We start from the raw sequence: 26,025 nt of genomic DNA, 5'->3' as shown, positions 1-26,025 counted from the left end.
AGACGGGATTTGGCTAATCATGACACATTGTTTCACCTCCAGGCGAGCAGAAGAGAGCTGTAGGCTGAGTCTGGCTCCTGGCACCTGGTATTGGAGGCAGGTGGTTTAAAAACGGGCTCTGCCACCCTCTGTGCGATATTAGGTAGATAGACTATTGAACCTTCCTGTGCCTGTTTCTCCACAAGCAGCATGGGGACGCCCAGAGTCCCTCTCTTGGGGGCTGTTATGAGGGTTCAGTGAGATATAGATGCATGCACAGGCACACGGGAGACACCCACTGTGTGTTCCCTTCGTGCTTATTTTTATTAGGACACCAGTATTGTTAGAAGATTTCTGGTTTGGACAACAAATTACATAGGTGGTCATTGCTATAGTTTATGCAACAGCAATTCACATTGCCATATGCAAAAATGTAGTTGGTTGTCCAATGGGGATTATAAACATCCGTTTAACATGAGCTACTGAACAGATAGTTTACACAGTAGCTACTTTATTTAAAATCAATTCTCTTTGTTTTCTTAAGCAATTGTTAACCCCCAATTTCGTGAGTACTACCAAGTAAGTCACTTGAAAATCATCTAGAGCCATCTATTTCGCTTAGCAAGCCTAAAGCTATAGTTCAACCATTTTATTTACTGTTCTGTGACAAAAATTACTCTCAACAGCTATCCCCTGGATAAGTAATCAGCTAAAGCTAGTTTGACTGACTAAATCGATTTACTGAGTTAATAAGCCAGTTGTTTTAGAAAAGGTCTAATGCATATTTCTCGTCCATTCTGCATTAAACTATTTCCCATGCCTCAAATGTCTTTTTTCCCATTCGTACATACCCAAATTCCTACTTCTGTGCTGTAGGCCTTGGCTGAACTACACCTGCCTTCATTGAAACTTTTCTGCCCTGCACAATTGGAGATAATTTTAGTCTCCTCATGACTCCCACGGGGTTACCTCTGTTGTGACAATTGACTATTTGGTGGCATATTTTATTTTATTTTATTTGAAAAAGCCTTCCGTTCCTCCGTGCACATCAAACAGTGAATGCTTTCTCTTCGTACACCTGCATAACACTTTTCTGAACTCTTCTGCTCTGGGCAAGATTCATCAGTACACCAGGCAAACATAGTGAAAGAGGAGACAGTACTTGCGTTCTATTCAATTGGGTCTTGATACCTAAGTGTGACTCTTAACCAAGGATTACGCAGTAGTTAAGGACACAGATTAAAGTTGTTTAGGGTGTGTCCTAAAGTGTCAGTGGCAGAATGTAAGTCTCTACTCTGGAAATTGTAGACCTGAGACAGACTACTTCCCTAAACGTCATTTCCTACATCTGAGAAAGATAATAGTATCTACCTTGTAGTAGACCGAATAATACCATTGCCCCCAAATGTCCACATCCTACTCTCCAGAACCTGTGAATGTCACCTTAAATGGCAGAAGGCACTTTGCCAGTGGGATGAAAGTAATGGTTCTCAGATGGGAAGATTCTCCTGGACTACCTGGACGGGCCCAAATATAACCACTGGTGTTCTCGTAAGAGAAAGGCAGAGGGGATTTTTACCCCAAAGAGAATGTGATGATGAAGTTGGGGTTGGATTGATGTGGCCAGAAGTGAAGGAATGCTGGCGAGGAAACAGATTCTCGCTTAGAGCCTCTAGAAGGAGGATGGATGGCCCTGTTGACTCCTGGTTTCAGCCCAGGGAAACTGGTTTTGGACCTCTGTCTTCCAGAACCATAAGAAAATAAGTGTGTTTTGTTAGAAGCAAGCACATTTGTAGTAATTTGTTACAGCAGCCATAGCGAACTAATGCCTACCTCATAGGAAGTATTTCCCCAATTAAAATGTGTGACTGGAAACACACTTAGTGGCATGTGTGACACACACTAGTTATGCTACCGTAGGTCGTTCTTGGAAACTGAAGCCTTGGTTTTGAGGGATCATCAAAACCAGTACAATGGTTGCCATGTTTCTCCTTGTTCAGCCTGGTGACCAACCCGGTAGAGAGAGCTCCATCCTTTCCCACAGGACACAACCTGTGGGTACGTAGAGGGGAGCGGTTATGTCTCACTTAAGGCACCTTTTTCTTTTCCTTTCTACTTTTGTCTTCGTTAATCTTCATCCAACTGACCTTTCTAAATTTTACAGGAAACAAAACCATTTCTCAGTGGATTCAGATTCTACCCCAAGTTAACATTCCAACCAAGTTCTTGTTCTTCTGGGTCTCATCACCAGAAATTTCTGAGCCTAAACCTTCTCTAGTTTCTAGGATCACTCATTTTCTCATTTCTCCCTTCTCCTTTTAGTTCAGAGTCTTGTCAATTTAGTCCCTTCCCTAACCACAACTTATAATAAGGTGACACAGCAAAGTGATGAAAGTCTAGATGGTCTGGTTTTAATCCCGGGTTTTGCCACCTACTAACTGTGTGGCATTAGGCAAGCTATTCAACGTCTCTGAGCCTCAGTTTCCCCCCAAAAAGTGAACACTATGAATATTCCCTACCACTAGGGTTGCCATTATGAGGAATAAGTGAGTTAATATTTGGTAAGCCCTTAGAATAGTACTTGTTATAGTCTAAGCACTACAGTTGTGCTTGTTAATAATAATAAATGAAATTCCAAGCGTATAACTTACTCAATTTTCTGTCATAACTTTGAAGTGTTGGTCTATCTGTTGGCTCACGTTGCAGGTAAATGAGTCGAGGCATGGGCTGAGGCATTGCTACCACTGGGTGGTGTGTTCCCAGAACTGGGAAGAGCAGTGTGAAATGGGTAGTGGTTCTACTTGGAGACAGGGCAGACTGGAAAATGACAGCCTGGGAAGGAGGTGTGGTGTCCATAGCTTTGGTGTTAGAGGTGCTGCCTGCTGAAGCACCAGTGCCGGCCTAAGCGGTAAATGGGGTGCTGGGGTAAAGAGGAGCAGGATGGAAGATGACAGCCTGGGAAGGAGGTGTGGTGTCCATAGGTTCGGGGTCTGAGGTGCTGACTGCTGAGGCACCGATGCCCACCAAAGCCGAAAAAGGGGTGCTGGAGAAAACAGGAGCAGAATAGAAGATGACAGCCTGGGAAGGAGGTGTGGTGTCCATAGGTTCGGGGTCAGACGTGCTGACTGCGGAAGCACCGATGCCCGCCAGGGCCGTCAATGGGGTGCTGGGGAAAACAGGAGCAGAATGGAAGATGACAGCGTGTGAAGGAGGTGTGGTGTCCATAGGTTCGGGGTCTGACGTGCTCCCTGCTGAAGCACCGATGCCCGCCAAAGCCGAAACTGGGGTGCTTGGGAAAACAGGAGCAGAATGGAAGATGACAGCATGTGAAGGAGGTGTGGTGTCCATAGGTTCGGGGTCTGACGTGATTCCTGCTGAAGCACCGATGCCCGCCAAACCCGTCAATGGGGTGCTGGGGAAAACAGGAGCAGAGTGGAAGATGACAGCGTGTGAAGGAGGTGTGGTGTCCATAGGTTCGGGGTCTGAGGTGCTGCCTGCTGAAGCACCGATGCCCGCCAAAGCCGTCAATGGGGTGCTGGGGAAAACAGGAGCAGAATGGAAGATAACAGCATGGGAAGGAGGTGTGGTGTCCATAGGTTCGGGGTCAGACGTGCTGCCTGCTGAAGCCCCGATACCCGCCAAAGCCGTCAATGGGGTGCTGGGGAAAACATGAGCAGAATGGAAGAGGACAGCCTGGGAGGGAGGTGTGGTGTCCATAGCTTCCATATTAGAGGTACTGCCTGCCTGATCTGAGAGCAGAGAGTGAAAGTGGGAGAGCTTCTTCCTAGATTCTAACTCCTCTGAATTTATAGCACTGGCTCAGCCTGGCTTTATGACATATCCATTGTACGTGTCACAGAGAAAGGGCGGGCGGGGCAGGGGGTGAGGCAGGGGTCACGTGCAAGCCCAGCTGGTGGCTTAACCCAGGCCCAAAGGGAAAGGGTGGGGCCCCTTCTGGACTTTCTAGTGGCTGGGACTTCTCGCTGTGGGTGGCAGGTGTTTGGCGCCAGCTGGGCCACCATGCGGAGACTGCTGGGGACTGTGGAAGCCTCCTCCAGAGCTCACCCTGCCTGGGGACTGGCTCTGCAGGCCCCTCAGCCCTGTGTATGTATCGGCCAGGCCTTCCCCACCACGGGGCCCAGAGGCCAGAGCCTGCTCAGACCTGAGGGCAGGAGGCAGCCAGAGCTTACCAGGGTGTGGGCCACCTCGTCCGGAGACCTCCCCAGCTTCTCTGCGAGACCTGGAGACAGGATCGCCTTCTCCAGGGCTGCTCAGCTGCCAGCATCACCATGAGCCAGGTGGCCAAGGTTTCTGAGCAGGAGATGCAGAGCCCTGATCCGACTGGATACTGCACCCCACGATGTCCCTTCCCGGCAGATAGGTTCTTTCTTCACTTCTTTTTTGAAATCTGGTAAAACAACATTTAAACCTTGGCCTGTCCTTCAGGGTATATAGATGGTAGTGGCTTAGCTGGGATTCGATCCAAGCCTGTGTGATTCCAGAGCTCGTGCTCTGGACTGTGGTGCCTCCTTATCGTATATGCTTCATGTGTTACTTGTTTTTCTTTTTCTCTTGTAGTCCTTATGGTACTTAGCCCTAAGTGCCATACCTGTAACGAACAGCTACACTGCCCTGTAGGAGGTCTTCTTTTGTTCAATGCATGAATTGGTCATCCACCACACTGTGTTCTAATCTCAGAAGATACAGGTCAGGGACCACCAGTTGTCAGCATGGCACCATTCCATATTTCTAATTGAGGCTTGAAGCCCGTATTTTCCCTTTGTCTAGTTTGAAGGATCCAGATATGTCAAGATGATATTCTAGATAAATCATGGGCTATCGTGAAAGAAATTCACCAGTGAATTGTTCCGTATGGATTAGAAGCCAGCTTCTCTGGCCTTCCTGGAGTATATCCAGTAAGGCGTCTCATTCATGTCTAGAAAGCAAATATATCATTTATTGCAACTTCAGCGTGGGGCGATGTATTGGTATAAAGTACGATCAACACAATTTGGTCATTGTGAGTATGCCAGCTGGGTCCACTCTTACTACAGATATGTAACTCTAGAGATTCTTATGCCCAAGAGAGGAGACATACTCTTGGCTGTCTAGGACAAGGGAAGCATGTGTTGTTATTCAGGAGCTGGAAGCTTCAGCATGACAGGTAGGAATTGAACAATCCTGGTCTACACATCACTTGACCTTGCTTAAAACTTGTTTCTTTGGCTTGCTTCATTGGAGTGTTTTCTCCCTCCTGGGGCTGACATTGTCTGTTATGTATCACGCATGTGACATGTAGAAGTTTCAGAACCCAAAATCATATAGATCAGTAAAAATGTATATATATATATATATATGTATGTATGTATATATTTTAAAACCTATTGAAACTCACACTGGACATAATTCATATATTCCAAAATCAGTTTGACCCTCTGCTCATGAGATTCTTTTTATGGTATGTCCCAGCAAATCTGGGCTTCCATCCCCAATAAATGTTGGGGTTGGAGGACACAAAAGCTTTTGCTCAGACCTAAATTCTGTCTGAACAAAAGGGAAATATTATAAGCCCTTTGTAACCTCTCCAAGAGCAGAAATGATTTACAGCTGTGGCATTGAACCATAATTCCTCGATCTCCTTTGAGAAGAGTTCAGTTAGAAACAATGTCTTGATTTTTGTTTCTTTTGTTTCTTCCCTGTTTTCTTGTCTTGCTTACCAACAATCCATTGTAATTCATGAGTTAGTATGGCAGCAGGCTGAGTGTTCCCTGGAGCTCATTAAATGAACTGTTTTTCCTAAAATGACGTTTTGTCTCCTTGTTTTCAGCCCCTCTTCTTTCCTCTGCCCTTTACTATAACCGGAGCTCAGCAAAAACTGAGTGGCTTTGTGCAGACCTTACTTAGGTTCAGCCTTTTTTTCTTCATTATTTTATTCACGGCTCCTCCATTTCATTGTTTGCCTTCTCGAAATGTGTTGAAATCTTTCTGTGGTTGATGACTTCCAAAATATCTTGGCTTTTATTGGTTGATTAATTTTGGTATTTCTACAGTTTTATTGAGATATGGTTTCAGGAGGAACAGAAAGTAAATATATTTCCTAGTCTGCCATCTTGAGCTGAAAATCCCTGTGGATTTTAGCATCCAGTGTTCCCATGGGAAAACACCCAACCATGGCATTAATGGATGTAACACTCAAGATTTCAGCTTTTCTTGAGCAATCACTAAGGATTTAATATGTGGTCATTTCTAATGGGGAAATAATAACTATCTCATGACGTTGATTTGGGGATTAAATTAGATAATGAACATGAAAATGCTTTGTAAGATTTAAAATTCTGTAAAAATGTTTTTGTTATTATTTGATTTGTTGCTATTTCAACTTCACTTGACAGTTGTTTATGACCTTGCCTATGTGAGAAAATGCCCTCTGGGTTACTTTTTTGAAAGCCAGAATGTATTTTTCAATAGCTCAACGGAACTGGCATCATTTGTGAAGGTTTAGGGTGAACGGGTAAATGTTTCTTGACCCCTATCACTTTACAGTGTTTTCAGGAACGAACTGACTCATGTATTCCTCTTCCAAATTTGGTTGAGGACCTCCTACCAGCCACATGCTTTACATCAGGTGTTGGAAAGCATCTTCTGGATTTTAAATATCTTAGGCTTTGTGGGCCATATACAGTTTCTGTAGCTTCTCCTCCTCTTTCTTCTTCAACAAGCTTTCTGAACGTGAGAACCGTTATTAGCTCACAGTCCCACAGATCCAGGCTGAGAGCCTGATTTGATTTGTGGCCATTATTTGTCGATTCCTGCCCTGCGTCCTCATTGAGGAGGGGGACCAGGTTTGAGTAATCACTTCTTTGAATCAACTGTTGGTCTTCTGGGGCTTGTCCTTGCTCTCCTACAATCTCTAATCAACGTGGCATCCAGAGAGATCTTGTTAAAACATAAGTCAGATCATGTCACTCAAATTTCTTCAGTGGCTTCTTCACAGAAAGTGCAAAGTCCTCAGAGTGCCTCCACAGACCTAGAAATCTGGGCCTCTGTTTCCTCTCTGAGTGTTTCCTTCTCCTCTCCAATTTGCTCGCTCTGTTTTTCACACGCTGACATCCTTTCTGCTCCTTGGATACTCCAAGCCTACTCTTGCCTCATTGACTTTCTGCCGCAGGCCAGCCGCAGAAAGAGGATTTCACTGCCCAGGGTCAGAAGGGAAGGGGTAAGGAACTGAAGTAGCACCGACGAATGGTGTCAGAAGCCCATGCGGTCAGAAGGCTGCAATGAGAAGCCTACTCACTGCAACAAAGAATAGACCCCCGCTCGCCAAAACTAGAGAAAGCATGCATGCAGCAATGAAGACCCAATGCAGCCAAAAATAAATAAATAAAAAATAAAGTATAGAATCTTAAAAATAATCTATAAAGGATATTACAAGAATAGAATCACAGGCCAGTTTCTCCTTTGAACATGCATGCAAAATGTGTAAAGAGAAGCACAAACTGTATCCATGGTATGTAAAACAATCATATATCAAAATCAAAGTAGCTTTATTCTGGCAATGCAAGGTTGCTTTAATGTCCAAGCATGAAACTGATCCCAGGAATGAATTAGAGTGGGAAAAAAGTCATTTAAAACTGAAATCTTGGGACTTCCCTGGTGGTCCAGTGTTTAGAACATGGCGCTTTCACTGCTGGGACCCTGGGGTCCAATCCCATGTCAGGGAACTAAGATCCTGCAAGACATGAGGCAGGGCCACGAGAAAAAAAAAGGAAAGAAAGAAGTCTTAACCAGGAGAAGCACAAGATCGAATAAACATAACAGATAACACCTTATGAAAAGTAGGTGAAGATTATGGAATATTCTAAAATTTAAAACAGAAAGAACCTTTTAAAGATTCAAAAGGATGTGGCAAATATTGTACATAGGCAAAAATAAAATGAAATAAAATATACAAATGATGGGAGCCCAAAATTCCAGATGCCCAAGTCCTGTCTCTGAAGATTCTCATTCAATGGGTTCAGGATTTCCTCTATATTTATAAAGCTACAGGTGATTCTGGTACGATTCACAGACACAATGTAAAGCTTCTCTTTTACAGGAAAGAATACCAGATTATTTTGTTATCTTATAGTTATACTAACAGGTTGTACTATTGACGGATAAGTCTGCTGTCAAAATGCACCCCCACTAGGGATAAAAAAGGAACTAGTAGTCTCTACTGCTACTTGGTGGCAGCATGCATGTATTGCAAGGGCAATTATTGTAGGAATCCAAATTAGTGGAACATTTTAGAATTGGAAGGCTACATACAGATCACCTAGTCAAGCTTCCAACTATTACAGTTGTAAAAACTAAGGCCCATATAAATGAAATGATTTATCTCCAAAGAGCATTAGTGAAAGTATGAAGTAACAAATACCTCTGAAGTTTTAAATTAGTGCTGTTTTTATCAATCTCGAGTATTAGCTTCAACTTCAGTGTGACAGATTTGGGATTGAATCCTTGCTCATGTTTACTGATTGCGTGCCTTTTAGTAAGTTACTAAAACACATTTTTTTAAAAATAGACGTATTTATTTATTTATCTTTGGCTGCCTAGGCTCTTCGTTGCTGTGCGCAGGCTTTCTCTAGTTGCAGTGAGCGGGGGCTACTCTGTTGCAGTACGCGGGATTCTCATTGTGGTGGCTTCTCGCTGTTGCTGAGCACGGGGTCTAGGTGCGTGGGCTTCAGTAGTTGTGGTTCACGGGCTCTAGCACGCAGGCTCAGTAGTTGTGGCACATGGTCTTAGTTGCTCCGTGGCATGTGGGATCTTCCCGGACCAGGGCTCAAACGTGTGTCCCGTGCACTGGCAGGTGGATCCTTAACCACTGCGCCAACAGGGAAGCCCTACGAATACACTTTTAACTTTGCTTTTCACGTATGTAAAATGGTGAGCCTTGACTGATATAGAACATGAGATAACCTAGCACTGTTCTTAACACATATATGTAGTTAAATTTTTTTGGCTCTCATCCCTCTTAAGCAGCCTCTATCCTCTTAATAAGGAATGTGTCTTTCAGCTAGCAGAGCACCCCAGAGCTGACCACATTCTGGCAAGAGATATAGGATTCTTTTTCTTACTGGGGGTTCTTTATACCTGATATTTGAACTGCACTTAAACATGAACAACTCTTGTTTATACTGTATTAATGGATTCGATGGATGAAGTTTAGAAAGTAATATGCAGGAATTGAGCTGCCTTACTCTCAAGAAATATAATTCGATAGCGGTGGCTAGAACGACAAACAGTGTTTGGACAGGGAGTCCATATTGGATGTGAACTTGCTGTACTCCCTCCCATTCGTCTATTAAGAATAAATAGAATCCTTTCAAAATGTGTTTTAAAGGGCAGTTATTTCTTTCTGCCTCATTTAAGTTACCTGCAAGAAAAAGACAATCTCCTGAATCCTTGTTTAATAGGCTTTTAATATAAATCAGCTAATTTTTTGCAACATTTCCCAAACTTTTCATTATCCAATTGGCTGAGGCTTCTCAACGATTATCATTTCACAACAACATCTCCATCTTCAGCTTCTTTCAATGAATTGGCCTAATAGATGTGCCATTAAAACAGAGCTTCACTCTCAACGTATTTTTAATTTTGTATTCAAACAGTATGAAGGATTCAGCTGTAACAGTGAGTGGATTTCTGATACATGCTACATGATGGATGCAACTAAGTGAAAGAAGTCAGGCATGAAAGGCTACATATTGTATGGTTCCATTTATATGAAATGTCCAGCAGTGGCAAATCCATACACACAGAAAAGATTATACATTAGTGGTTGCCAGGGGTTTGGAAGAGAGGGAAATTGGGAATGACTCCTTAAAATGGGTGTAGGTTTCCTCTTGGTTGATGAAAATGTTTTGCAGCTAGGCAGTGGTGATAGTTGCACAACATTGTGACAGTAGTAAATTCCACTGAATGGTACAGTGAATTGTAAAATGATCCAAATGGTGAATTTTGTGTTATGTTCATTTTACTACAATAAAAAGGGGAAAGAATTGGAGAAAGACTTAGAGTTTGGGAAACTAAGGTGAACTGGTCAAGAAAATGACAGCTCTATTATTCAGTTTTCTCTCAGCTCTCCCAGTGCATTATTAATCCTCAGCAAAAAGTAGCCTGAACTTGTAGATGATAGCCATTCAACACAGTCCAGGGAAAAGTAAATAAAATAAAACCCAACTCTTCTTCTTTAACACATGTATGAAAGGTTAACTTGCTGCTCAGCCACGTGGACGTACATGAAGACGTTTCACTTTAGGTGTCCTCTACTTCAGTACTGTACTCACTTTAGCTCATTCACACGTGTAGGCAACAGCATTCCTTAATTCGATGGAATCTGCAGCACTGGTTGTGATCTGTGTCATGAAAAGAAAAGGAAAGGTGGCGCAGAAGCCAAGGGAAGAGATTTTCAAGACAGAGACGTTGTTTAAGGTCTAACTCGGCTTGGCGGTCACAAAGATATGGATTGAGAAGTAGTCCCCTGGACTTGTCAACAGAGAAATCATTGGGGGCTTCAAGGAGGTCAGTTTCACGGGAGTAGTGGGGCAGAAACCAGATCGCAGTGTAGATGGGAGGGGAGAAATGGGGGGCAAGTCAAGAAATTGATGGCAAAGGGAAAGAAGGGAGGGGTGGATAGGAGGACAGGAAAATGGAATGGAGGAGAGCATTTCCTTGTGGCTCTTTAATATGGCTGGGAGGGGCCAACAGAGAAGGAGAGCGTGAAGATGTAGGAAGAGGGGGTGGCATCCCGAGACCAAGGAGGACTGGCCCCTGTCTTCAGCTCCCACCAGCTGGATGTTCCCTTCCTCTAGCTTTCCACGTAGGCTGTGGAAGTTGCCCCTTGCCTCCTTGGATCAGCTGCCCTTGATTCGTTCGTCCTTTTCTTATTTCTCAGCACATCTCGGTCATACGTTATGTGAAGACAAACAAATCACCACTGATGCTTAATTTTCTTGAAAAATCCCCCAGGCAGGTACCATTTTGGAGAACTACATATTGTGCCTCAGAAAGCCAAAGTAGCCCATTTTTCCTCTGTCATTGAGAGAGACTGCTGTTTCTTGGAGAACCTGATGAAGAGGGTGACTCGCACTTAGGAATAACGTTGCTTGAAAGGTGCAAAAGGTGAGGTAGTTTGGCTATGAGGGGCCTCTGAGGCCTGAGACTTCCTGAGAGATGGCAGACTCACAGCTCCCATTTCCCTCTGACCCTGGGCTATGAGCTCATCAAATGAGATGGTAAATAAAATCACTGACATGGTTTAAAGGATAATTTTGTTCTCTCTTTTTCACTCAGAGCAAATTGAATGGAACTTGCATACAACATACGGATGAAACATCTATACGAAGGGGCTTGACCATATCCTCATGGTTCCCCTTCCCTTTTCTACATCTGGCCCCTTTAGCTCTGCAGACTTAACGCCACACCATCAGTCCACCCAGTCGGTCCGCTGAATGTCTCTTCCTCCTTCACATCTGGTCCTTGTCGTCACCTTGTTCTCCACTACCGCCCCCTGCAGTAGCTGTTAGGTCCAGAGCGGTTGGTTCACTGTGAGCAAGTAACCGTCAACTCCATGGACGGGTGGAAGTGACTTGGCAGCCGGGATGCGCCCACCCTGAGTTCATTATACCAATGAGGGTCAAGGAGAATGGGGATGCAGCTGGTCTGCAGAGCCCCAGCAGTTCTGAGACACATGCCCCTGGATCCAAACGTTGCTCCATACCCAGCCTTGCCTTTCTTTTTGCTCTCTCTTGACTCCATCCAGGTTTCTGCTCTCCTTGTCCCTTTGGGGAGGGAGGCCAGTACCAGCCCAGGTGTAGTCCCCCAAAGCTTCCTACTTCCAAGCATTACGTAGGCTTCTATATCCACTTGCTTGGGTTGCCCTGGTATTCGTGCCCACAAGTTGAGTGGTTTATGCCCTAGGCTCTCTTTTCTGGCAAGAATGTGCCTAAAAATCTCCACCTCTGGTTTGGTGGCCCCTAAACATTCCCAGTCAGTTTTGGTGAGGGGACACTTGGTGACAGTGTTGTCTTTCGAAATGAGTAGTTCCGTTACCGACAATACTTTGCTCCCCATACATTATTTATAAGGTTTCCCTGTTTGTATGTGCAAACTCTTTGTGTGTATATTTTGAGAAATACATTGTACAGGCCTCTTTTTTATTTCTTCCACACACCCTAGAGATGTCATAGAGGCAGTAAATGTGTCCAACTTTCTGAGAAATTGGAACAATCAAGACTTACCTGTATGGAATGCTGTTAAAGATGTCAATTCCCGCGACAGTACCTTTCATCTGACACACTTAGGGACTGTTAACAGGCTAAAAGTAGTAAAGACGTGGATAGAGAGAATTTTCTTTATCTTGTGCTCTGAAATCTTGGATTTTCACTGGTTTGAATGGGCCTGAAAATGTATTTTTGTTAGTAGGGACATAGAAGCCTCTAGCGGTATTCTTAATAAAGCAAGGTGAGTTGTAAGCAATCATCTGATGGAGGGTAAATGTACCACACTCCAGTTTAAGAGAAATACAATATAAAAGTTTTACCATGGAAGAAAATCTTTATATGATCTTTTGTAAAAAAAAAAAGCTTCAAGAAACGTAAAGACATGACACCATATTCAGTTTAAAGTCAGTGACTTGTAAGCAAGGCAAAGCAAAGACAGTGTGATTAAGGCCGTTGCATTGTTCTGGCATTTTTGAGGTCTCACCCATTTCTGTGGCCTTTTTAGAGCCTAAGCTTCTAGGGCACAGAGAACTTCATCTCGACATAGGGCTGAGCAAATGCACGGAGCATTTCTCCATAAGTAGGCATTAAATTCTAAGTCCAGAAGGGGCCTTGAGATGCCCTCTCTTTACTCCTTGGTAGAACTGTTTTAACCATCCCCCGAAAACAGATTTTTTTCTTTAAATCTCAAAATTCAGAGATTCCACAATCAGAACTTACTTCTCATATTGCCTTGTGGTCTGCTGTGGGCATCTGTCGAATGGTGTGAACTCTGCGTGGGGAGCCTGGCCTACCATCCAGGCCCACGGTTTGAGCTGCGGTGGTGCCATGCTGTGCTCAGGGGCCTTCTTTTTTGGAAGTCTGGGCTCCAGTGAGCCTTGGTCATGTTCTTTTATGGAACCTTGGGTGCTAGACCACTCTGACCCTCAGTCTCATTTGCAGGTTCTGGGGAGGATGAAATGAGCTCATGTGATATCCAGGTGACTGAGGCAGAGTCGGCTCGGGATGAACCTTTGCTTCGTTTTCATTAGCCGTGGAGAAGACGATGACAGCTTGGTGCCTCTCCAACTTTAATATGGGTATGCCTCTCTTGTGGATCTTGTTAAATGCAGGCTGGTATTCAGTAGTTCTGGGTGGGGCCTGGATTCTGGCTTCTAACAAGCTCCTAGGTGACGGTGACGCTGAGGGCAAGGGTTTGGCACCTGTGTTTCTCCCTTTCCGGAAGAGCAGGATGTCTGCCCCGCCCCCACCCCGAGAGGAGAAAACATCCGCAACGTGACTACTAGGAACCAGCATCCCTCACAGGCAAGGGACCTGTACCACTGCTCCCAACTATTCTGTCTGAGGCGCAGCAAGCCAAAACACTGAAATGCTGAGGTTTGCAGCAAAGAGGAGGTTTATTCACAGGGCAGCCAAGCGAGGACGTGACGTGACAATAGGTCTCAAATCCGCCTCCCCAAAGGCAAGGGGCTTTGGGTACCTGTGGGATAAAGAATAAAGAAGCAGGGCAGTATGAGGCATGGGGAGCATGAGGAAAGGTGACTGGAAAAAGGTGTGCTCATCATTGTTCTGAGCTGGCGTAACTAGGCTACAGGGCTCAGCACATTCTCAGGCTGGAGATTTCGGCCCTCTGATGGCAGGAGGTCAAAAGGCACTTGCCCAGGTGGAAGATCGGTGGTCCTCTCCACTCTAAACCAGCTCAGCCTAACCAGGCACAGCTGATTCCAAGTTCCTGGACGATCACGGGACAGACATCTTATTGCTTATGCTACATGCTACTTGGAGGACGTGCAGGTGTTCAACCTACCTTGATGAGTGAAGACGGGATTTGGCTAATCATGACACATTGTTTCACCTCCAGGCGAGCAGAAGAGAGCTGTAGGCTGAGTCTGGCTCCTGGCACCTGGTATTGGAGGCAGGTGGTTTAAAAACGGGCTCTGCCACCCTCTGTGTGATATTAGGTAGATAGACTATTGAACCTTCCTGTGCCTGTTTCTCCACAAGCAGCATGGGGACGCCCAGAGTCCCTCTCTTGGGGGCTGTTATGAGGGTTCAGTGAGATATAGATGCATGCACAGGCACACGGGAGACACCCACTGTGTGTTCCCTTCGTGCTTATTTTTATTAGGACACCAGTATTGTTAGAAGATTTCTGGTTTGGACAACAAATTACATAGGTGGTCATTGCTATAGTTTATGCAACAGCAATTCACATTGCCATTTGCAAAAATGTAGTTGGTTGTCCAATGGGGATTATAAACATCCGTTTAACATGAGCTACTGAACAGATAGTTTACACAGTAGCTACTTTATTTAAAATCAATTCTCTTTGTTTTCTTAAGCAATTGTTAATCCCCAATTTCGTGAGTACTACCAAGTAAGTCACTTGAAAATCATCTAGAGCCATCTATTTCGCTTAGCAAGCCTAAAGCTATAGTTCAACCATTTTATTTACTGTTCTGTGACAAAAATTACTCTCAACAGCTATCCCCTGGATAAGTAATCAGCTAAAGCTAGTTTGACTGACTAAATCGATTTACTGAGTTAATAAGCCAGTTGTTTTAGAAAAGGTCTAATGCATATTTCTCGTCCATTCTGCATTAAACTATTTCCCATGCCTCAAATGTCTTTTTTCCCATTCGTACATACCCAAATTCCTACTTCTGTGCTGTAGGCCTTGGCTGAACTACACCTGCCTTCATTGAAACTTTTCTGCCCTGCACAATTGGAGATAATTTTAGTCTCCTCATGACTCCCACGGGGTTACCTCTGTTGTGACAATTGACTATTTGGTGGCATATTTTATTTTATTTTATTTGAAAAAGCCTTCCGTTCCTCCGTGCACATCAAACAGTGAATGCTTTCTCTTCGTACACCTGCATAACACTTTTCTGAACTCTTCTGCTCTGGGCAAGATTCATCAGTACACCAGGCAAACATAGTGAAAGAGGAGACAGTACTTGCGTTCTATTCAATTGGGTCTTGATACCTAAGTGTGACTCTTAACCAAGGATTACGCAGTAGTTAAGGACACAGATTAAAGTTGTTTAGGGTGTGTCCTAAAGTGTCAGTGGCAGAATGTAAGTCTCTACTCTGGAAATTGTAGACCTGAGACAGACTACTTCCCTAAACGTCATTTCCTACATCTGAGAAAGATAATAGTATCTACCTTGTAGTAGACCGAATAATACCATTGCCCCCAAATGTCCACATCCTACTCTCCAGAACCTGTGAATGTCACCTTAAATGGCAGAAGGCACTTTGCCAGTGGGATGAAAGTAATGGTTCTCAGATGGGAAGATTCTCCTGGACTACCTGGACGGGCCCAAATATAACCACTGGTGTTCTCGTAAGAGAGAGGCAGAGGGAATTTTTACCCCAAAGAGAATGTGATGATGAAGTTGGGGTTGGATTGATGTGGCCAGAAGTGAAGGAATGCTGGCGAGAAAACAGATTCTCGCTTAGAGCCTCTAGAAGGAGGATGGATGGCCCTGTTGACTCCTGGTTTCAGCCCAGGGAAACTGGTTTTGGACCTCTGTCTTCCAGAACCATAAGAAAATAAGTGTGTTTTGTTAGAAGCAAGCACATTTGTAGTAATTTGTTACAGCAGCCATAGCGAACTAATGCCTACCTCATAGGAAGTATTTCCCCAATTAAAATGTGTGACTGGAAACACACTTAGTGGCATGTGTGACACACACTAGTTATGCTACCGTAGGTCGTTCTTGGAAACTGAAGCCTTGGTTTTGAGGGATCATCAAAACCAGTACAATGGTTGCCATGTTTCTCCTTGTTCAGCCTGGTGACCAACCCGGTAGAGAGAGCTCCATCCTTTCCCACAGGACACAACCTGTGGGTACGTAGAGGGGAGCGGTTATGTCTCACTTAAGGCACCTTTTTCTTTTCCTTTCTACTTTTGTCTTCGTTAATCTTCATCCAACTGACCTTTCTAAATTTTACAGGAAACAAAACCATTTCTCAGTGGATTCAGATTCTACCCCAAGTTAACATTCCAACCAAGTTCTTGTTCTTCTGGGTCTCATCACCAGAAATTTCTGAGCCTAAACCTTCTCTAGTTTCTAGGATCACTCATTTTCTCATTTCTCCCTTCTCCTTTTAGTTCAGAGTCTTGTCAATTTAGTCCCTTCCCTAACCACAACTTATAATAAGGTGACACAGCAAAGTGATGAAAGTCTAGATGGTCTGGTTTTAATCCCGGGTTTTGCCACCTACTAACTGTGTGGCATTAGGCAAGCTATTCAACGTCTCTGAGCCTCAGTTTCCCCCCAAAAAGTGAACACTATGAATATTCCCTACCACTAGGGTTGCCATTATGAGGAATAAGTGAGTTAATATTTGGTAAGCCCTTAGAATAGTACTTGTTATAGTCTAAGCACTACAGTTGTGCTTGTTAATAATAATAAATGAAATTCCAAGCGTATAACTTACTCAATTTTCTGTCATAACTTTGAAGTGTTGGTCTATCTGTTGGCTCACGTTGCAGGTAAATGAGTCGAGGCATGGGCTGAGGCATTGCTACCACTGGGTGGTGTGTTCCCAGAACTGGGAAGAGCAGTGTGAAATGGGTAGTGGTTCTACTTGGAGACAGGGCAGACTGGAAAATGACAGCCTGGGAAGGAGGTGTGGTGTCCATAGCTTTGGTGTTAGAGGTGCTGCCTGCTGAAGCACCAGTGCCGGCCTAAGCGGTAAATGGGGTGCTGGGGTAAAGAGGAGCAGGATGGAAGATGACAGCCTGGGAAGGAGGTGTGGTGTCCATAGGTTCGGGGTCTGAGGTGCTGACTGCTGAGGCACCGATGCCCACCAAAGCCGAAAAAGGGGTGCTGGAGAAAACAGGAGCAGAATAGAAGATGACAGCCTGGGAAGGAGGTGTGGTGTCCATAGGTTCGGGGTCAGACGTGCTGACTGCGGAAGCACCGATGCCCGCCAGGGCCGTCAATGGGGTGCTGGGGAAAACAGGAGCAGAATGGAAGATGACAGCGTGTGAAGGAGGTGTGGTGTCCATAGGTTCGGGGTCTGACGTGCTCCCTGCTGAAGCACCGATGCCCGCCAAAGCCGAAACTGGGGTGCTTGGGAAAACAGGAGCAGAATGGAAGATGACAGCATGTGAAGGAGGTGTGGTGTCCATAGGTTCGGGGTCTGACGTGATTCCTGCTGAAGCACCGATGCCCGCCAAACCCGTCAATGGGGTGCTGGGGAAAACAGGAGCAGAGTGGAAGATGACAGCGTGTGAAGGAGGTGTGGTGTCCATAGGTTCGGGGTCTGAGGTGCTGCCTGCTGAAGCACCGATGCCCGCCAAAGCCGTCAATGGGGTGCTGGGGAAAACAGGAGCAGAATGGAAGATAACAGCATGGGAAGGAGGTGTGGTGTCCATAGGTTCGGGGTCAGACGTGCTGCCTGCTGAAGCCCCGATACCCGCCAAAGCCGTCAATGGGGTGCTGGGGAAAACATGAGCAGAATGGAAGAGGACAGCCTGGGAGGGAGGTGTGGTGTCCATAGCTTCCATATTAGAGGTACTGCCTGCCTGATCTGAGAGCAGAGAGTGAAAGTGGGAGAGCTTCTTCCTAGATTCTAACTCCTCTGAATTTATAGCACTGGCTCAGCCTGGCTTTATGACATATCCATTGTACGTGTCACAGAGAAAGGGCGGGCGGGGCAGGGGGTGAGGCAGGGGTCACGTGCAAGCCCAGCTGGTGGCTTAACCCAGGCCCAAAGGGAAAGGGTGGGGCCCCTTCTGGACTTTCTAGTGGCTGGGACTTCTCGCTGTGGGTGGCAGGTGTTTGGCGCCAGCTGGGCCACCATGCGGAGACTGCTGGGGACTGTGGAAGCCTCCTCCAGAGCTCACCCTGCCTGGGGACTGGCTCTGCAGGCCCCTCAGCCCTGTGTATGTATCGGCCAGGCCTTCCCCACCACGGGGCCCAGAGGCCAGAGCCTGCTCAGACCTGAGGGCAGGAGGCAGCCAGAGCTTACCAGGGTGTGGGCCACCTCGTCCGGAGACCTCCCCAGCTTCTCTGCGAGACCTGGAGACAGGATCGCCTTCTCCAGGGCTGCTCAGCTGCCAGCATCACCATGAGCCAGGTGGCCAAGGTTTCTGAGCAGGAGATGCAGAGCCCTGATCCGACTGGATACTGCACCCCACGATGTCCCTTCCCGGCAGATAGGTTCTTTCTTCACTTCTTTTTTGAAATCTGGTAAAACAACATTTAAACCTTGGCCTGTCCTTCAGGGTATATAGATGGTAGTGGCTTAGCTGGGATTCGATCCAAGCCTGTGTGATTCCAGAGCTCGTGCTCTGGACTGTGGTGCCTCCTTATCGTATATGCTTCATGTGTTACTTGTTTTTCTTTTTCTCTTGTAGTCCTTATGGTACTTAGCCCTAAGTGCCATACCTGTAACGAACAGCTACACTGCCCTGTAGGAGGTCTTCTTTTGTTCAATGCATGAATTGGTCATCCACCACACTGTGTTCTAATCTCAGAAGATACAGGTCAGGGACCACCAGTTGTCAGCATGGCACCATTCCATATTTCTAATTGAGGCTTGAAGCCCGTATTTTCCCTTTGTCTAGTTTGAAGGATCCAGATATGTCAAGATGATATTCTAGATAAATCATGGGCTATCGTGAAAGAAATTCACCAGTGAATTGTTCCGTATGGATTAGAAGCCAGCTTCTCTGGCCTTCCTGGAGTATATCCAGTAAGGCGTCTCATTCATGTCTAGAAAGCAAATATATCATTTATTGCAACTTCAGCGTGGGGCGATGTATTGGTATAAAGTACGATCAACACAATTTGGTCATTGTGAGTATGCCAGCTGGGTCCACTCTTACTACAGATATGTAACTCTAGAGATTCTTATGCCCAAGAGAGGAGACATACTCTTGGCTGTCTAGGACAAGGGAAGCATGTGTTGTTATTCAGGAGCTGGAAGCTTCAGCATGACAGGTAGGAATTGAACAATCCTGGTCTACACATCACTTGACCTTGCTTAAAACTTGTTTCTTTGGCTTGCTTCATTGGAGTGTTTTCTCCCTCCTGGGGCTGACATTGTCTGTTATGTATCACGCATGTGACATGTAGAAGTTTCAGAACCCAAAATCATATAGATCAGTAAAAATGTATATATATATATATATATGTATGTATGTATATATTTTAAAACCTATTGAAACTCACACTGGACATAATTCATATATTCCAAAATCAGTTTGACCCTCTGCTCATGAGATTCTTTTTATGGTATGTCCCAGCAAATCTGGGCTTCCATCCCCAATAAATGTTGGGGTTGGAGGACACAAAAGCTTTTGCTCAGACCTAAATTCTGTCTGAACAAAAGGGAAATATTATAAGCCCTTTGTAACCTCTCCAAGAGCAGAAATGATTTACAGCTGTGGCATTGAACCATAATTCCTCGATCTCCTTTGAGAAGAGTTCAGTTAGAAACAATGTCTTGATTTTTGTTTCTTTTGTTTCTTCCCTGTTTTCTTGTCTTGCTTACCAACAATCCATTGTAATTCATGAGTTAGTATGGCAGCAGGCTGAGTGTTCCCTGGAGCTCATTAAATGAACTGTTTTTCCTAAAATGACGTTTTGTCTCCTTGTTTTCAGCCCCTCTTCTTTCCTCTGCCCTTTACTATAACCGGAGCTCAGCAAAAGCTGAGTGGCTTTGTGCAGACCTTACTTAGGTTCAGCCTTTTTTTCTTCATTATTTTATTCACGGCTCCTCCATTTCATTGTTTGCCTTCTCGAAATGTGTTGAAATCTTTCTGTGGTTGATGACTTCCAAAATATCTTGGCTTTTATTGGTTGATTAATTTTGGTATTTCTACAGTTTTATTGAGATATGGTTTCAGGAGGAACAGAAAGTAAATATATTTCCTAGTCTGCCATCTTGAGCTGAAAATCCCTGTGGATTTTAGCATCCAGTGTTCCCATGGGAAAACACCCAACCATGGCATTAATGGATGTAACACTCAAGATTTCAGCTTTTCTTGAGCAATCACTAAGGATTTAATATGTGGTCATTTCTAATGGGGAAATAATAACTATCTCATGACGTTGATTTGGGGATTAAATTAGATAATGAACATGAAAATGCTTTGTAAGATTTAAAATTCTGTAAAAATGTTTTTGTTATTATTTGATTTGTTGCTATTTCAACTTCACTTGACAGTTGTTTATGACCTTGCCTATGTGAGAAAATGCCCTCTGGGTTACTTTTTTGAAAGCCAGAATGTATTTTTCAATAGCTCAACGGAACTGGCATCATTTGTGAAGGTTTAGGGTGAACGGGTAAATGTTTCTTGACCCCTATCACTTTACAGTGTTTTCAGGAACGAACTGACTCATGTATTCCTCTTCCAAATTTGGTTGAGGACCTCCTACCAGCCACATGCTTTACATCAGGTGTTGGAAAGCATCTTCTGGATTTTAAATATCTTAGGCTTTGTGGGCCATATACAGTTTCTGTAGCTTCTCCTCCTCTTTCTTCTTCAACAAGCTTTCTGAACGTGAGAACCGTTATTAGCTCACAGTCCCACAGATCCAGGCTGAGAGCCTGATTTGATTTGTGGCCATTATTTGTCGATTCCTGCCCTGCGTCCTCATTGAGGAGGGGGACCAGGTTTGAGTAATCACTTCTTTGAATCAACTGTTGGTCTTCTGGGGCTTGTCCTTGCTCTCCTACAATCTCTAATCAACGTGGCATCCAGAGAGATCTTGTTAAAACATAAGTCAGATCATGTCACTCAAATTTCTTCAGTGGCTTCTTCACAGAAAGTGCAAAGTCCTCAGAGTGCCTCCACAGACCTAGAAATCTGGGCCTCTGTTTCCTCTCTGAGTGTTTCCTTCTCCTCTCCAATTTGCTCGCTCTGTTTTTCACACGCTGACATCCTTTCTGCTCCTTGGATACTCCAAGCCTACTCTTGCCTCATTGACTTTCTGCCGCAGGCCAGCCGCAGAAAGAGGATTTCACCGCCCAGGGTCAGAAGGGAAGGGGTAAGGAACTGAAGTAGCACCGACGAATGGTGTCAGAAGCCCATGCGGTCAGAAGGCTGCAATGAGAAGCCTACTCACTGCAACAAAGAATAGACCCCCGCTCGCCAAAACTAGAGAAAGCATGCATGCAGCAATGAAGACCCAATGCAGCCAAAAATAAATAAATAAAAAATAAAGTATAGAATCTTAAAAATAATCTATAAAGGATATTACAAGAATAGAATCACAGGCCAGTTTCTCCTTTGAACATGCATGCAAAATGTGTAAAGAGAAGCACAAACTGTATCCATGGTATGTAAAACAATCATATATCAAAATCAAAGTAGCTTTATTCTGGCAATGCAAGGTTGCTTTAATGTCCAAACATGAAACTGATCCCAGGAATGAATTAGAGTGGGAAAAAAGTCATTTAAAACTGAAATCTTGGGACTTCCCTGGTGGTCCAGTGTTTAGAACATGGCGCTTTCACTGCTGGGACCCTGGGGTCCAATCCCATGTCAGGGAACTAAGATCCTGCAAGACATGAGGCAGGGCCACGAGAAAAAAAAAAGGAAAGAAAGAAGTCTTAACCAGGAGAAGCACAAGATCGAATAAACATAACAGATAACACCTTATGAAAAGTAGGTGAAGATTATGGAATATTCTAAAATTTAAAACAGAAAGAACCTTTTAAAGATTCAAAAGGATGTGGCAAATATTGTACATAGGCAAAAATAAAATGAAATAAAATATACAAATGATGGGAGCCCAAAATTCCAGATGCCCAAGTCCTGTCTCTGAAGATTCTCATTCAATGGGTTCAAGATTTCCTCTATATTTATAAAGCTACAGGTGATTCTGGTACGATTCACAGACACAATGTAAAGCTTCTCTTTTACAGGAAAGAATACCAGATTATTTTGTTATCTTATAGTTATACTAACAGGTTGTACTATTGACGGATAAGTCTGCTGTCAAAATGCACCCCCACTAGGGATAAAAAAGGAACTAGTAGTCTCTACTGCTACTTGGTGGCAGCATGCATGTATTGCAAGGGCAATTATTGTAGGAATCCAAATTAGTGGAACATTTTAGAATTGGAAGGCTACATACAGATCACCTAGTCAAGCTTCCAACTATTATAGTTGTAAAAACTAAGGCCCATATAAATGAAATGATTTATCTCCAAAGAGCATTAGTGAAAGTATGAAGTAACAAATACCTCTGAAGTTTTAAATTAGTGCTGTTTTTATCAATCTCGAGTATTAGCTTCAACTTCAGTGTGACAGATTTGGGATTGAATCCTTGCTCATGTTTACTGATTGCGTGCCTTTTAGTAAGTTACTAAAACACATTTTTTTAAAAATAGACGTATTTATTTATTTATCTTTGGCTGCCTAGGCTCTTCGTTGCTGTGCGCAGGCTTTCTCTAGTTGCAGTGAGCGGGGGCTACTCTGTTGCAGTACGCGGGATTCTCATTGTGGTGGCTTCTCGCTGTTGCTGAGCACGGGGTCTAGGTGCGTGGGCTTCAGTAGTTGTGGTTCACGGGCTCTAGCACGCAGGCTCAGTAGTTGTGGCACATGGTCTTAGTTGCTCCGTGGCATGTGGGATCTTCCCGGACCAGGGCTCAAACGTGTGTCCCGTGCACTGGCAGGTGGATCCTTAACCACTGCGCCAACAGGGAAGCCCTACGAATACACTTTTAACTTTGCTTTTCACGTATGTAAAATGGTGAGCCTTGACTGATATAGAACATGAGATAACCTAGCACTGTTCTTAACACATATATGTAGTTAAATTTTTTTGGCTCTCATCCCTCTTAAGCAGCCTCTATCCTCTTAATAAGGAATGTGTCTTTCAGCTAGCAGAGCACCCCAGAGCTGACCACATTCTGGCAAGAGATATAGGATTCTTTTTCTTACTGGGGGTTCTTTATACCTGATATTTGAACTGCACTTAAACATGAACAACTCTTGTTTATACTGTATTAATGGATTTGATGGATGAAGTTTAGAAAGTAATATGCAGGAATTGAGCTGCCTTACTCTCAAGAAATATAATTCGATAGCGGTGGCTAGAACGACAAACAGTGTTTGGACAGGGAGTCCATATTGGATGTGAACTTGCTGTACTCCCTCCCATTCGTCTATTAAGAATAAATAGAATCCTTTCAAAATGTGTTTTAAAGGGCAGTTATTTCTTTCTGCCTCATTTAAGTTACCTGCAAGAAAAAGACAATCTCCTGAATCCTTGTTTAATAGGCTTTTAATATAAATCAGCTAATTTTTTGCAACATTTCCCAAACTTTTCATTATCCAATTGGCTGAGGCTTCTCAACGATTATCATTTCACAACAACATCTCCATCTTCAGCTTCTTTCAATGAATTGGCCTAATAGATGTGCCATTAAAACAGAGCTTCACTCTCAACGTATTTTTAATTTTGTATTCAAACAGTATGAAGGATTCAGCTGTAACAGTGAGTGGATTTCTGATACATGCTACATGATGGATGCAACTAAGTGAAAGAAGTCAGGCATGAAAGGCTACATATTGTATGGTTCCATTTATATGAAATGTCCAGCAGTGGCAAATCCACACACACAGAAAAGATTATACATTAGTGGTTGCCAGGGGTTTGGAAGAGAGGGAAATTGGGAATGACTCCTTAAAATGGGTGTAGGTTTCCTCTTGGTTGATGAAAATGTTTTGCAGCTAGGCAGTGGTGATAGTTGCACAACATTGTGACAGTAGTAAATTCCACTGAATGGTACAGTGAATTGTAAAATGATCCAAATGGTGAATTTTGTGTTATGTTCATTTTACTACAATAAAAAGGGAAAAGAATTGGAGAAAGACTTAGAGTTTGGGAAACTAAGGTGAACTGGTCAAGAAAATGACAGCTCTATTATTCAGTTTTCTCTCAGCTCTCCCAGTGCATTATTAATCCTCAGCAAAAAGTAGCCTGAACTTGTAGATGATAGCCATTCAACACAGTCCAGGGAAAAGTAAATAAAATAAAACCCAACTCTTCTTCTTTAACACATGTATGAAAGGTTAACTTGCTGCTCAGCCACGTGGACGTACATGAAGACGTTTCACTTTAGGTGTCCTCTACTTCAGTACTGTACTCACTTTAGCTCATTCACACGTGTAGGCAACAGCATTCCTTAATTCGATGGAATCTGCAGCACTGGTTGTGATCTGTGTCATGAAAAGAAAAGGAAAGGTGGCGCAGAAGCCAAGGGAAGAGATTTTCAAGACAGAGACGTTGTTTAAGGTCTAACTCGGCTTGGCGGTCACAAAGATATGGATTGAGAAGTAGTCCCCTGGACTTATCAACAGAGAAATCATTGGGGGCTTCAAGGAGGTCAGTTTCACGGGAGTAGTGGGGCAGAAAACAGATCGCAGTGTAGATGGGAGGGGAGAAATGGGGGGCAAGTCAAGAAATTGATGGCAAAGGGAAAGAAGGGAGGGGTGGATAGGAGGACAGGAAAATGGAATGGAGGAGAGCATTTCCTTGTGGCTCTTTAATATGGCTGGGAGGGGCCAACAGAGAAGGAGAGCGTGAAGATGTAGGAAGAGGGGGTGGCATCCCGAGACCAAGGAGGACTGGCCCCTGTCTTCAGCTCCCACCAGCTGGATGTTCCCTTCCTCTAGCTTTCCACGTAGGCTGTGGAAGTTGCCCCTTGCCTCCTTGGATCAGCTGCCCTTGATTCGTTCGTCCTTTTCTTATTTCTCAGCACATCTCGGTCATACGTTATGTGAAGACAAACAAATCACCACTGATGCTTAATTTTCTTGAAAAATCCCCCAGGCAGGTACCATTTTGGAGAACTACATATTGTGCCTCAGAAAGCCAAAGTAGCCCATTTTTCCTCTGTCATTGAGAGAGACTGCTGTTTCTTGGAGAACCTGATGAAGAGGGTGACTCGCACTTAGGAATAACGTTGCTTGAAAGGTGCAAAAGGTGAGGTAGTTTGGCTATGAGGGGCCTCTGAGGCCTGAGACTTCCTGAGAGATGGCAGACTCACAGCTCCCATTTCCCTCTGACCCTGGGCTATGAGCTCATCAAATGAGATGGTAAATAAAATCACTGACATGGTTTAAAGGATAATTTTGTTCTCTCTTTTTCACTCAGAGCAAATTGAATGGAACTTGCATACAACATACGGATGAAACATCTATACGAAGGGGCTTGGCCATATCCTCATGGTTCCCCTTCCCTTTTCTACATCTGGCCCCTTTAGCTCTGCAGACTTAACGCCACACCATCAGTCCACCCAGTCGGTCCGCTGAATGTCTCTTCCTCCTTCACATCTGGTCCTTGTCGTCACCTTGTTCTCCACTACCGCCCCCTGCAGTAGCTGTTAGGTCCAGAGTGGTTGGTTCACTGTGAGCAAGTAACCGTCAACTCCATGGACGGGTGGAAGTGACTTGGCAGCCGGGATGCGCCCACCCTGAGTTCATTATACCAATGAGGGTCAAGGAGAATGGGGATGCAGCTGGTCTGCAGAGCCCCAGCAGTTCTGAGACACATGCCCCTGGATCCAAACGTTGCTCCATACCCAGCCTTGCCTTTCTTTTTGCTCTCTCTTGACTCCATCCAGGTTTCTGCTCTCCTTGTCCCTTTGGGGAGGGAGGCCAGTACCAGCCCAGGTGTAGTCCCCCAAAGCTTCCTACTTCCAAGCATTACGTAGGCTTCTATATCCACGTGCTTGGGTTGCCCTGGTATTCGTGCCCACAAGTTGAGTGGTTTATGCCCTAGGCTCTCTTTTCTGGCAAGAATGT

This window comes from Delphinapterus leucas, chromosome 12, assembly GCF_059928025.1.
Source record: "Delphinapterus leucas isolate spDelLeu-1000000601 "Yukka" chromosome 12, BTC_Dleu_Yukka2, whole genome shotgun sequence".
In the NCBI taxonomy this organism is placed as follows: Eukaryota; Metazoa; Chordata; class Mammalia; order Artiodactyla; family Monodontidae; genus Delphinapterus; species Delphinapterus leucas.
Note: the sequence above shows the minus strand (reverse complement) of the source record.